Genomic DNA, 14,759 nt, shown 5'->3' on the forward strand with positions numbered 1-14,759 from the left:
TCCATCAGGAGGTACATAATATCCAGTTTCTGTCTTTTTAACATTAGCAGCCCTTCATAATCATTGCCTAGATATGGCGTTAATCTTATTCTATCATTCTTTCTCTACTTATTATTGAGATAAATTTCCCTCATGAATTATTTTATTACCCTGACGTGTATTTCATATGCGAAAGTATTATAGGTCAGTTCCCTGGGAAATAGACGCTGAGACAGAGATTGCATGTCAGAGGCTTAAAGGGGAGAGCCTTCAGAAACCATACCTGCAAGAGAATGAGGGCAACAGGGGCTGGACAGAGGAGAAGCTGAATTGTAGAGCTGCTACGCCCTGCCCTTGCATTGTTTGTGGTTGCCACAGAGGAGAGGATGTAACCTTGGGTGAGAGAGCACCTTCCTTTCAGCCAAGGACAGTTCCTGGGGACGGGCTCAGCTGAGAACGTTCAGTAGTGGAAAATCCTGGCAGTTGGGAAAACGAGCATCTCTGTCCCAAAAGGGGGATCTGAGGAGGCACATCAGTATCCAATGCAGAAAGGCAGATTATGTTTATTTTTTTTTGCCCTTTATTTATCAGATTCCCTAGCATCCTCTAAAGGTAACCAGTGTAGTGGAGTGAGGTTTTTCCTTTTTGGGTCCTATAAGTGCATGGATTTTAATATGTTGATGAATTTGAAATCTATGGCTGTTATTATTCATATTGATTTCCATCTTTGGCCAGGGGAAATCTCATCAAATTGACTCTTAAACTTCTTTGACATGACCCTGATTGACCTCGATAACTTCCTAACTTCCTTACTTTCTTGATGAAAGAGTGTCCGGGCCCAGCTTGTGTAATTCCTGTTCCAGACATGTAATTAGCCATTTCTCCAAGGAGTGATGGCTCCTTTGAGGGAGAGATCATATTTAGAGGCCAGACTTGGTTGCGAGAGGGCTCGTTGTTACTGCGTTGACCATTGCTCAGCCTTCCAGTGGGGAAGCCAGGAACACCTACATTTCTAAAAAGGGAAATGCATCACGATTTCTTTACTGGTATTTCTAGTTCATAAATAGTATAACAGGGTTTACTAAACTTCTTTGGCTTTATATTATGGTCTTTTCTGTTCCTCGGGAAATTTTTCTTCTTATAACATCAAGAACCATTAGGGATGTGTGGTCAAATTACTGTGTTTTAGAGTCAGTTGAAATATTTTTTTTTTCTCTGCATGCTTAGACCACCAATTTGATGCACTTGTGGCTCGTCTGTTATATTTTGCATTTGAGTTTCAGGCATACCTTAAAATATTTTACTGTGTCTTTGTTTTATTACTACATAAAACTTTTACATGATTTCAAAGTATAATCTATTAAGCAAGGTATATTCAGAAAAGCCCAGCTTTCATCTTTGTTCTCTCACCCTTTTCTTCTCCTTCCACCTATAGATAATGATTTATTTATTTATGCTTTAATCTTCTATCTTCTGCGTTTTTAATTATGCAAATACACAAGTATATATTTGTATCACTTCCTCTTTTTTTAGCTAAAAATTATATCTTTCCTAAATTTTGCTTTTTGTTTTTTCCACTGAATATTATAACCTGGAGATCATTCCATATTGATAATAAAGATAGCCTTCATTCTTTTTTACAGCTGCATAATACTTTATGGTGTGGAGATTCCCCTTATTCATTAAGTCCATTGATAGACATTTGGGTTGTTTCCAATCTTTTCTATTGCAAGTAGTGGTGCAATGAATAGCCTGTGCATATGTTTTCTTTTCATATTTTTGATATTATATATTTGGGATCGATTCATAGAAATGAAATTGCTGGGTCATAGTATAGATTACTGTATATTTGTCAAATATCACCAAATATCAGATATTGCCAAATTCCCCTCCATACCATTTTGTATCCAACCAGCAATATACATGAGTACCTGTCTGTTCAAAATTTTTCCAAAATGTGTTGACAAACATTTAGATTTTTGTCAAAAGTAAAGGTGGGAAGTAGTTTCCAGGCCTAGTTGTGTTTTGCATTTGTTTTGTGAGTGAAGTTGAGTATCTTTTCATATAATTGAAAGCATTTCATTTTCTGTGAAATGTCTGCTTATATCACTTGGCCTTTCTTCTTACTGTGATAGTTGCTCTGTATCTCCTCAAAAATATTTTAGAAGCTCTTTATGCCTTAGAAGCCTTAACTTTGTCTGTGGATAAAGTTGTAGAATTTTAACCCTATGTCTGTGATGATAGAAGTTGCAGATTTTATTTCCCAATATGTCCTTTGTCATTTACTTTGCTTAGGTATATATATATATATATATATATATATATATATATATATATATATATATATGTATTTAATGTTTTTCTAAATTGTGAAATAAAACATATATACAAAAAAGCAATAGATTTCCAAGTATACTTTGGCAAGTAGTTACAGAACAGATTTTAAAGTTTGGTATGGGTTACAATTCCATGATGCTTGAGATATTCTTTTTGGCTTTGTGAAAAAAACAAATAAAATCATATTTTTAAACTTTTATAAACTTTTATGTAAACAAATTTATCAATCATTTCCTTTAATGCTTCGGGATTTTGAGTCACAGTTAAGCAAAGTTTTCCTCACCCCCAGGCTATAGAAGAATTTATCCATATATTTATCTAATACTCATATGGTCTCATTTCTTTCCATTTTAAATCTTGTAAACAGTCATAGCTACAATCAACTAAGGAGAGTGTCTTCAGTAATGAGAGATGTTTAATCCAATCAGTTGAAGGCTGTAAAAGGAGAAGTGATGACTTCAGCAGTCAGAAGAGAGAACTTTCATCTGTACTTCTGCCAGCCAGCTTGTCCTGGGGAATTCACGGAAAACTCTCATCAGAGCTGCCGGCTTGCAGCCTGCACCATGGAATTTGGACCTGTGCATCCCTATATTGCGTGAGACACTTTTATAAAATCTTGTAATATTTACAGATATCTCCTGTTCTGTTTCCCTAGAGAAACCTAACACAAATCTCTTATTTTATTTTATTCTTGTTTGAGAAGTAGATCCAATATTTTTTCATGTGTTTTTCCATTTATCTCAGTAGATTTCTTTACCCTAAAGACTCATATTTTTCTTGACTCAGAAAAACTTTCTCTTCTTCCCATTTTCATTTTCCTTCTTTCCTTCCTCTCCTCCTCTTCCTCCCTTTATTAGTTTCCCCTCTATTGTCCCTGTTGAAAGTCATTGAATTTCCTGGATCTTTCCCCTGTATCTATACTTTTTCTCTCCCAATTTTATTCACATCTTCTATTTATTGGGTTTTCTACTTTGTGTATTAGTAAATTTCCTCGTGTTTATCTTCCCGACTACCAACTTAATCTTTAGTTCTGTGCATTTTATTCTTCAGACATTGGAGTGTTAGCTATTTTTAGCATTTCTTGTCTTTTTAAATTTCAAAAATACTTCTGATTTCCTGGCACTCTATGTTATCAACTTCTGATTGCTCCTCTTTTCATAGAAGCCTGTTCTTGTTTAATTGATTCACTGTTTTCTTGACTCTCTCTGATTATGCAAATTAGAATTTTTTAAACCTTTTCATTTTGAAATAACTATAGATTCACAGGAGGTTGCAAAGAAATGTAGAGAGAGGTCGTGTGCACTGTCTCCTAAGTCCCCTCCAATGTTAACATCTTACATAACTATAGTATAATATCAAAACCAAGACTTGGACAAATCATTCAGATTTCACTACTCATGCATGTGTCTGTGTGCGTGTGTGCAGCTCTATTCAATTTTATCATGTGAGGCCTTGTGTAACCACCACCTAATTAGAATTTTAAAATATATTTTTTATTTCCTGAATTATCTTTCTACTTTCAGAAATCTAAAATGAACTTTCAAAGATTTTTAGTTTTTTTATTGAGGGTAAACACCCAGTTTTATACTGCTTGCATGGAAAGGGAAAAAGAGGAAGAGAAGGGCTCCAGCCTATTCTGTATTCCAAAAGATGTTTTAAAACTAATGACCTTGATCAATGCCCCAAGGCTTAATGTTGGTTCTCAGCTTGGGTTTCCTAGGGAACAACTATTTTTTTTCTTTTAACTTTTGGTGATTCAGGCTAAAAATTTTCCTGTTCCATTTTCTCTAGTAAAGAAAATAGATAGTCCTAACCCACCTTTTCCTCTAATACTTCTTGCAACTTTCTGGCCTGGTACTGACTCCTTTTCTTGTTTTCTAGCATAATATATATTTGTAAATATGAATTTTAATGATATTGGGAAGAAATGAAGGTAGATACATGTGCTCAGCCTGTCATTTTGAAATAGATTCTTACTAATGCTGACTTAATTCAATCAAAGATCAAATTCTGAATTCTTACATCAGAGTCAGGTTATTTCCTTGTTTTATGCCAGAACTCCTTAATTAAGAAATAGATTTAGAAATGTAAGAGCTTGCTTTTGATTGTATATCGTTCTTACATTTACTTGTTTTTAATTTTATATTTACTTAGGAACTACAATATGCCAGAAATTTTGCTGCTATGATCCATTGTTGGCCTTCAGGCTCAACTTCTGATCCTTGGCTACAGAGCTCAACCTGCCATTGGCAGAAACAATAAGAAATGTCTGACCTCCAAGGTAAACTTTTTCGCTAAACCTTATTAGGTGTTTCCGAAGGCTGGAAAGACGGGCATTTTGGAAGTTTAGAAAAGGCATAACTGAACTGCAAAGCTCAAGTCATGATACCTGTGCTTTCAGAGTCATGTGCATAAAATATTCTTAAATTAGTCTTAATTTAATCTGGGAAGGCAGATTATGGGATAAATGGAAGACATTAAGATAAAGCTATCCGTCTTGGTATGGGGAAATACAGATCTGGGACCAAGGAGAAAATTCAAGGAAATGATGCATGGATCAGGAGTCTTACCAGCTGTCTTCATGCCATCGAATGATAGAAGAAATGCACACGCACTTAAACTGAAGCCAGAAGATCTTACAAAGAATTTCCTGGAAGAATAAGGAATTAGATGTATGAAAAAGTTTTATAGCTTTTTCTAGAATTTGGAAAGGTTTACATATATATACAGACTACAGCTTCTTATCTGGAGGATGGGTTCAGTAGCTAATAGTTTCTCAGTGTACTTTCCAGCCCCAGGAGTCAGTAATTTAGGGCACTTAAGTAGAGATTTCCTTGACATTTTTGCATTGAAAATCAGAATAAATAGGTAATAGCATATCCATATAACTTGCTAACACGTCATTTAGGCCGCCTGAGGGCTGTAGTAAATTGTCACCTTTTAAGTGAATATACAAATGCTAAGCATCAGTGGTAAGATCATTCTGTGTTTCATTTTATGATTACTCTTCCCTTCTGGTGATGAGAAATGAATTGCTCACAAGAGGGAAGGGGGCATTGGCTTAATAACTTGTGATTAGATATGCCACACGGCATATGTGAACTTCTCAGTGCCTTTTCTTTTTCCCCAAGAAGAACAATAGCATTTCACTGCCTTATATTGACATGGGTATTAATGATCTTGAACCCAATAAATATTGTAAACCTGTTGACCACAATTAGAATATAAACGAATTCAGAAAACCGTGTCCTTGAGCAAGTGAAATGATAACCAGGCATTCCTGCACCAATATGGACTTATGGCTAGCTGCCAGAAGGACACCCCTTTGACAAAGACATTAAAGCCCAAACGTTTGAGGCTTAAAACCAGGACAGATGCCACTCCAGAGTGTCTGGTAGAGGCAGGTTGACACCTGGAGGCTCTGACTATTGGCTCCAATACCATACTGTGCTGCAAGGCTCACTGCCATCCTCACTGCGCCATGACTGGAATCTCCTGCCCACAGCTTTGGACCTTCCACTGACACTGTGTTGGACCGGATCCCAAGACTTCTTGTTATAGCTACTCACTTGCTTTGTTTCCACCCCTGAGCCAATGGACTTTTGGGACTTTGGTATCCACCATCTTTAAATGTGTTGTGTGCTCTGAACCTGGTTATTATGCATTGTTTGAACCCACAGCTCACCCTTAAGCAAGCAAATGAGCTGCATTAAGCATCCAGAGAAAGTATGGTTTCGCTTGAATCTGGTTTTAATATGCAATTATTTCTCAGGTTATTTTATGACAGTTTTACCACACTTACCTGACACTCATGAATGCCTATGCGAATTAGGTGCAAATGAGGATAAAGCAATGGGATAAACATGTAGTTGGTGATTAGCCTTTTGTTCTTAAGATGGTACCAAGAACAACTAATTATATTGATATTAACATAGGGCATGTTATGGATCAGTTACTGTTCTAACTTTAATGATAATAACTTACTTAATACTTACAACAACTCCATGAGGAAGGTACTGTTACTCTCTCCATTTTAAGGATGTGGGATCCGAAACACAGAGGTTAAGTGATTTGCCCACGGTCACACAGAGAGTTCTAGGTACTATGCTAAATGGTCCTTAATTAATTACTGATTTCCTGACGGTATTTGAGTTTGTTTCTAGGGAAGACTCAATCAGTTTTTGAGAAAACATGGCATTCAGTTCAATTTCAAATTAGGAAGAATCTTTGGCTCAATTCCTTTACTCTCTAAAAGTCCCTCAGAGCCCTTATTTGGATAATTAGTTGCAAACAATATCAATTATAACTAAGTGGACAAATTTAATTACTACAGAAGAGCAATTGATTTTTTTTAATTATCATTGATTGCTCAGTGGTTATCTCAGTGTAAAGACTGGTGCATTCTTAATCTCTTATTTAACTGGTTTGTTAAATCATACAAAGTTGACACCAAAATAAGAGAGGTGAATTTTCCCCCTGCTCCCTTTTGTTCTAAATGAAAGATAAACACCCTGGCAGCCAAAGACATTCAACAACAACAACAATTTATATTAAATAGTGTGTAGGTTTTTGGAGGATTTTCTCATTTTTTTGTTTTAGAGGATTTATTAGATGCAGTGATGCCCTACTTTTCCTAATGATGAGGACAGAACTTGCCATATTAGCTGCCTCACTGGATACCGGGATGCTGACCTTTTTAGTCTTTTAAGCCAAGTTTTTTTATTCTCAATGAAGCCAGTTAAGAGCATAAGTATTATTGAAAATTGATATGGATTTAGAGAGAGGAAAACTGAATTCTACTCTCTGACTTATCCTTACCTGTACCCTTTGCTCAACAATAACTAGCTGTGTGATTTAATTTTTCTGTGTCTCAATGGCCTCATCCTAAAAATGAAGATAATTATATCTGCCTTACTTATAGCACAGGTCAAATCCGTGACAGCATGTTGCAAAAACATTACATATACATATAAATCCAAGGATTATTGTGTTTAACACAACAATATTTGTATTGTTTTGCTATAAAAATATTGTCTGACACTAATTGTATCAGTTATCAATCACTGCATAACAAAATTATTCAAAACTTACTGCCTTAACACAACCACTTATTATTTCTCATAAGTCTGTAAATCAGCCGAGTGGGCTCTGCTGGTCTGTGCCAGTCTCCACTGTGCCTAGGCGGGCTTGCTTATGTGATCAGTTGGTGGGTCAGCTGGTAACTGGCTGGTCTAGAATAGCCTTAGGTGGCTGTGTATTTGGCTGTGTTTCTCATGGCCTCTCATCCTTCAGCAGTCTAGCCCAGGCTTGTTCTCATGGCAAAGGAAGAGGAACAAGAGAACAAGTGAGTGTGCATAAGCTTCTTGAGGCTTCAACTCAGAAGTAGACCCCATCTTGTCCACTACATCTGCTGACCAAAGCAAGCTATACATGAGTCTCAATTCAAGAGTTGGGGGTACAAAAAAATTGTGCATCTCGATGTGAAGAACTGTAAAGACATATAAGTGTGGAAGGAAAAAAATTAGAACCATTTTTGTAATCAATCTACCACACCAATTGAGTCACTTATATTCAACTTAAAACATTGATTGTTTTTATCTATTTCACTATGGCAGTGATTTTTGACATTTTCAATTTTTAGGTCACTGCTTCGTATCTATATCATATATTTATATATTTGCATATATTCATAGTCATGGCTTGCTGCCTATATATAAGCTTAAATAAGACTTTTGAATATATTTGCAATTATTTTGACCAGCTCTTATCTAGAAAATCTATTTATTTATGAATTCTTATTTGCTATATCAGCTTTTGAATAGGGAAATAAAACAACCAGAAGATTTGATTTAAATAACTGTTGGATCTTTGAGAGCCATGCCAATGTATTTTCACTCCTGGATTTTCTTGCACTGAAATGATGAGTGCACTTCTCTACTAGTACTATGAACAATCTTATTAAATGGAGAATTGAGGCAATAGAAGTAGAAAATTCAGGTCTCCAACTCTACCCTTGATAAAAGAAGAGAGGGCTTTTGATTTTGCTTTATTTCACTTGTGCTAGAATGAGCCTGACTGATATCTAAATTGTTTAAATTTCCTGAATATGTTTTTACTTCTCAAGTTCATTTAGATTTAGGCATTGAGTTGAAGTTTGTCTATATGATGCCAAACATCTGGATGTTTTTCTCAGCATTGCCAAATATACCTCTGTGTGTGGAGGAATGTTTCAACTTTTGCATTTACTTGGCATCCTTGTATATGCTCTTCAACCAGATTCACTGTACCACCAGAGCAACTTCAGAAGCTTGGAACCAAAGACTTGTTTCTCATTAGGTTTAAATTTAAGTGCTGTAAATATAAGCAGAACACATACTAGCGATATCCTGTAAGATTCTATCATCCCCTCTCTCTGTGTTGGCATTATGTTGAAAAACTTTTAAAACCTATTGCCATAGCATTTTCTAAATCACTATATTATACTTTAATGCTATATTTGGTAAACGCAATTGAAGATACAGTAGCTAATAGTGCAAGTTCATTTTATTTGCATATTATTGTTAACCACTTTCATGTAGTACTTACCAAATGTGTCAGATTATTATGATCTCTTTAATGACTTAATGGATGAGATACATTGTTCTTAAATTCAATTATACCCTTTGCACCCCTGGAATTAAGGTCATGCCAGCATTTCTATTATATAAGTGCCTGGATTTGGCAGTTATAACAGAGCTATAAAAACTGGCTTAGAACTCAAATCTTAGTAATAAAGATCACTGCCTGGGAGGTTCGCCCCCAAATTTAACATGTATGATTGTTTCACGTACATCTCTTGCTTTCTAAATATTTTAGGAAAAATTCCATTAAGGCTCTTATATAGGAGAAGGAAAATTCTTTCATTTTCTGTTTGCTTTATAATACTAGGATTTTCTTCCTTACTGAGTGACTACCTCTCAGACAACCTGGCTTCTAAAACAGTCTGAACAATTTATTGGTTTTGTAACCTTGAACTGTTGCTTACCCACTTTGTGCCTTAATTTCCTTATCTTCAAAATGGATTACTAACAGTATGCACTTCACAGAGTTGTGGTGAGGATTAAATGACTTAATATACACACTATGTCTGGAGCAATACACATTAATTGCTCAATAAGGGTTAGCTTTTATCACTGTTAGATAGGAGATTTAGTATAGATTCATTCAACATTAGAGAAACAGCTGTAAAAAGCAGGTTATGGAGGTGAGGTTTGCATTTACAGAGAGGTATAGAAGAGGCTATGGCCATTAGATAGTTGTCACCCTAATATCAATAAATAGGTTGCTTTTTAGAAATTATTATTTTCATTGCTTATTTCTAGATTTGCTTAGGACAAGAAAAAAGATTTCCTTGAAGTAATTGTTTTGGGGAGTTCATTTATCTTGCAATGCATAAAACATTCCTGTATGTGCTGACAATGAAATGCTACAGGTAACTCAACCCAGTATATAAATTTTAAGAAGCTGGAAACATTTTCCTGAGTGCTGGTAAAAAGTCACTCCTTTGTTGTCTATTTTCTTCTTAATAATCCACTGATAGACTCAATTTTACATTGACAAAGGGCTCAATTTTTTTTTATGAATAACCTGCAAGTAAATTTTCCCCTAAAAATTAGAAAGAGGTTGATCCACTGTCAGAAACTCTGCTTTCTCTTGTACTCAGCAGAATCACTAATTTCCTACGTGTCATGACCTCCTGTTTCTGCAGAGGCAGAGCACGGAGTGAAGGATCCCACACAGGGACATTTCAGTTGTGTGGTTTTACAGGACCCTGCACAGGAGGCCGGATGCTCCCATACTGCAAAAGATTCTGAAAAAGAAAATAAACGGGATAGAATCCAAAAGCCCATGGGAGGATTTTAATTAATTTTTAGGGACTTCTATTTCCATATATGCTGTCTGAAAGCTGAAAATTATAATTCTCAATTCAATTAATTGGCTAAATTTTCACCCCATTAATCTTTGGGCTGTTCTATCTGATCTGATTCGGGATGAATTTGTTGAATTTCTCCTTGACATAGTACAGACAACATTCATACAACTACAATCTGTTGTTTTCACTCTGCCATTAGACAAATAGAATCCTAGAGTTGGAAAGTCCTGCAGAACTCATTTGGCCCTGAATTCTTACAAGCGAGTATAAAATGTTTCTCTACTCCGTTCACATGATTTCCTTTTCGTTTTTTTTAGGGAGAAAACCTCCACAGTCTCCAATGGGCAAAAGTCTAAAAGCAGAGTAAAGTTTATTATTTAAAGTCATTGCCAGGCAGATGTCTCAAAGAAACATAAATGACTGGAAAACACCTAGAATAAAACTTTGTAAAAAAACTTTGTACAGAAGAAGCATGTAAGTACTGGTCTATTATTCATTTATTTCAAATATGTAAAAAAAAAAAAATTCAAGCCTGTCTTAAAATAACCCTGAATTATTTACTAGCGGAGGTAAGCAAGGTAGCTGCCATTCAAGCAATAAATTATTTATGATCTCATTGACTGTTAAAGAAGAGGTTAGAGAAATATCTCATTTCTTTTGAAAATCTCAATTAATGGTTAGAAGAGAATGCACATTATAGCTGATCAGAAACCTCAAAGCTGGCATGATTTCTGAATAAATCTGGCAGATTTCAGTTGGCCAGAAGTCATCAATAGCACCTATTCAATGGCGATTACATTGTCCAATGGTCTATGTTACATCAATACCAGCAAGAGATTAATGTAAGTGATAATACAGTATCTTGAAAAGCCATTACTACTGTTTTAGAAATTTTTCTTAACCAAATTACCTGGGGAAGCGGCAAGTATAGATAGTAAGCACCTATTTTTTCTTAACATATCTTCTGCAGGTACAGTTCAACTGGAAAGTAAAATGCAGTAGTTAGAATTGTTAGAGAAGAAAGCCCTAAAATAAAAAGATGTGCAGAAGACTGCCTAGAATCCCCATGGATTGCTTCTATATGAATGGCACCCTCTGGAACTGGGCATCCTGGTGCCACAAAGCAGTAATAAATTTATCAAGGAGCTTAATAGTTAAGTTAATGTCTATTGATCAACTGTGATTTATCACTCTGTTCAATAGGCACCATGCAAAATGATAGACAGGTTGGTCAATTTGGAGAGAATGCAGACTTTACAAAAGGATGATGTAAAGTGATGGTTCGGTTCGGGTGTCAACTTGGCCAGGTGATGGTGCCCAGTTGTCTGATCAGACAAGTATCCAGCTGTAACTGCAAGGATATTTCATGGCTGGTTTATTAAATCATCAGTCAGTTGATTGCATCTGTGGCTGATTACATGTATGATTAATAAGGGTGTGTCTTCTGCAATGAGAGAATCCAATGAGTTGGATTGAAGCCAATCAATTGAAGACTTTTAAGAGAGAGGAGAGAATTTTCACTTCTTCAGCCAGCCAGCCTTTCCTGTAGAGTTCGTTGAGGAACTTTATTGGAGTTACCAGCCTTGTGGCCTGCCCTATGGATTTTGGACTCTTGCATCCCCACAGTTGCTTGAGACGCTTTTATAAATCTCATATTCACAGATATGTCCTGTTGGTTCTGTTTCTCTAGAGAACCCTGATAAGAACAGGTGGCTATGAAATCTGAAAGATGCTTTCAGTGTTACAGTCAGAGAGTCAGTGATATTGTGCTGCTCCTTAATATTAACTGAAGGAAAATACCTAATACTAAAACAAGGGACAAGATGTTATTTGTGCTTAAACTTTCCCATCCTTTCACTGTGAAATCCCAGCTCAGAGGACACTTTCTCTGCAAAGCTTTTTCACTCTTAGAGGCAAAGTTAATATTTCTGTGACCCAGAATCCCATTGCATTCTAATAATTTGTTTATGTGTTAGTTCTCTATTTATTAATATAATGAGAGTTCCTTGGGACCATTATTTATTTTTGCAGTAGTGGACACAAAGTATTTCCATAATAATATGCATTGAATGTAAGTGGTTGGTCAATATATGAGAACAAGAAATGTTCATGATGCATATGATGCTTGTATTTCAAAGATAGATGGGCTGGCAGGCAAAATAAACCTCATAGACCAGATTTATGTTTACCAAAAACACCTGTTTGTTAAATGAAATATTTGGGAGCCATTCAAAGACAAAACTGTAAGAGAACTTGAAAAGTTGGAGAAATCATCTATTATAACTCAAGATAATATTTTATAGAAATAAGCCAATAACAACTTTCTAACGATTGATCTGCCCCTGTATCCAAAAATAATAAAAACCTGGGGAACAAGGGAAAATCTATATCTTTTAAAAAAAATACACTTTATTCTAATATTTAATCTGGACACTTCATCCTTGTTTCTGAACAGGATAAACAATAGTGAAGAGGATGACAACTGAGTCTAAATTATTGGAAGTTTTCTTAGTCCCCCACCCTATGAACTGACCTGCCCATTACCAATAACTGGTCATATGTTCCCCTTTTTATAATAAATATGTTATAGACAGAAACTTAAACGGCTGAATCAACATCTGAAAGTGAAAAAAGATCAAAATAACACTAGACACTAGAGTTTTATTTATTAATATTTCATCAACCTGTTACAAAATTATTTTCTCAGCCAAATCTTTTCTTTAAATGTCATTTAAATATTTGCCCTTGACTGTTTATATAAAAAACAGAGACCCATTGCTTATCATTCTAGACTTGTGCCAAAGTTGACAGTTGTCAACACTTTCTCAGCTTACTTTCTTCAGTGTCAGCATTTCTAGTTGGTTTTTTTTTTTTTTTTTTGGCCTCTTTTCATGGGTGCTATTTTCCAGATCACAATTGTTCAAAATTCCTCTTTAGTGAAGGAGTATTACAGAGTCCAAGAGAGTCAGCTTAGACCTGAAAGGGGGAATCTTCCTAGCTTTCGTTTATAGAGTCTGGTCTTATTCTTGACTGTTTGCCAGCATAAAGCAGCTTCCTCCCAACTTGGTAGTATATTTCATACAGAAGCAGTTTGGACAAGGAGTTGGGGACTTAGAATGAGGCCTTGCTTCCCCTCCTCGCTGGCCATATCACCTTGGGTGATTATTTGATTTTATTTAAGTTGCAGAGTTCTCCTATGGAAAATGAGGATAATCAACTACTTCACAGGGCTGTTATGCCAATAGAATCATATGTACAAAAGCACATATAAATTATAAAGTACCATATAAATATTAATTATGATTTATGGCTTCATCTACCAGATGAATTTATGGAGTCTCTTTCTTCTTTCCTAGTAAGATCCTCTGCAACACAAGCCGTAGAAACTTTTTCCATTTGCTTCCCTATTTTTTGAGATGATTTAGAATTCTGATCCTGCTCCCACCTTATCCCTAACACAAAATTCACAGCCAATCATAAATGTAACGGTGGTAATCTCACTTCTATCTGCTAGCTGTTTTCGGTACTAGCAAGGTAAAAATTAAGAAGATAGGGTGTGGAGATTCTATAATGCAGAATTTGCATGATAAAAGAAATTTGCAAATTCAGCCATATTTTTTACACATGGTCTTAATATTTTGCAAACCTTTGGATGTGGCAACTCTTCTTGGGTATGTATCCTAAGGAAACAGCTGTGTACAAAGAGTTATCATAATGTTTTTTAAAAAAATGTGAGTAGGTGTGCTGTTTGAATCTGCGGTGTACCCCAGAAAAGCCATGTCCTTTAATCCTCATTCAGTATTGCTGGGTGGGACCTTTCTGATTGTTTCCATGGAGATGTCTCCACCCATTCAAGGTGAGGTTGCTTACTGCAGCCCTTTAAGACCGAACCATTCTGGAAAAAGCTTTAGAGCCACAAGAGCCCACGCAGCCAGAGACGTTTGGAGATGAAGAAGGAAAACATCCCTGGGGGAGCTTCATGAAACAAGAAGCCTGGAGAGAAAGTTAGCAGAGGTCGCCAGATGCCGTTCTAGCTGAGAGAGAAACCTGTAACTTCATTGGCCTTTCTTGAGTGAAGATAACCTCTTGGTGCCTTAATTTGGATATTTTCATGGCCTTAGAACTATAAACTTGCAATTTAATAAATTCCCCTTTTTAAAAGCTGCTCTGTTTCTGGTATATCACTTTCCAGCAGCTGGCAAACTAGAATAGTAGGCATCCTAAAGTTTCATCAATTGCTGATCAGTTTAAAAATTTATGTTGCATACATAAAATGAACAGCGCATAACTATTAAAAATTTCATTGTAGAATAACACTTAAAATATGGGGATATGGTCATGCAATGATTGTAAGTAAAAAAAGTGACAAAACAGCATATATGATATTATACCAATTAAATAACACAAAAATATAGGTATATACATACATAAAAGAAAAACTTCGAAGGTATTCAACAAATGTTAATGGCAATCTTTGGGTGGCAGAATTATTAAAGATTTTAATTTATTTTTTGTATTTTTCATTATTACT

This window comes from Tamandua tetradactyla, chromosome 14 (assembly GCF_023851605.1).
Source record: "Tamandua tetradactyla isolate mTamTet1 chromosome 14, mTamTet1.pri, whole genome shotgun sequence".
Lineage (NCBI taxonomy): Eukaryota > Metazoa > Chordata > Mammalia > Pilosa > Myrmecophagidae > Tamandua > Tamandua tetradactyla.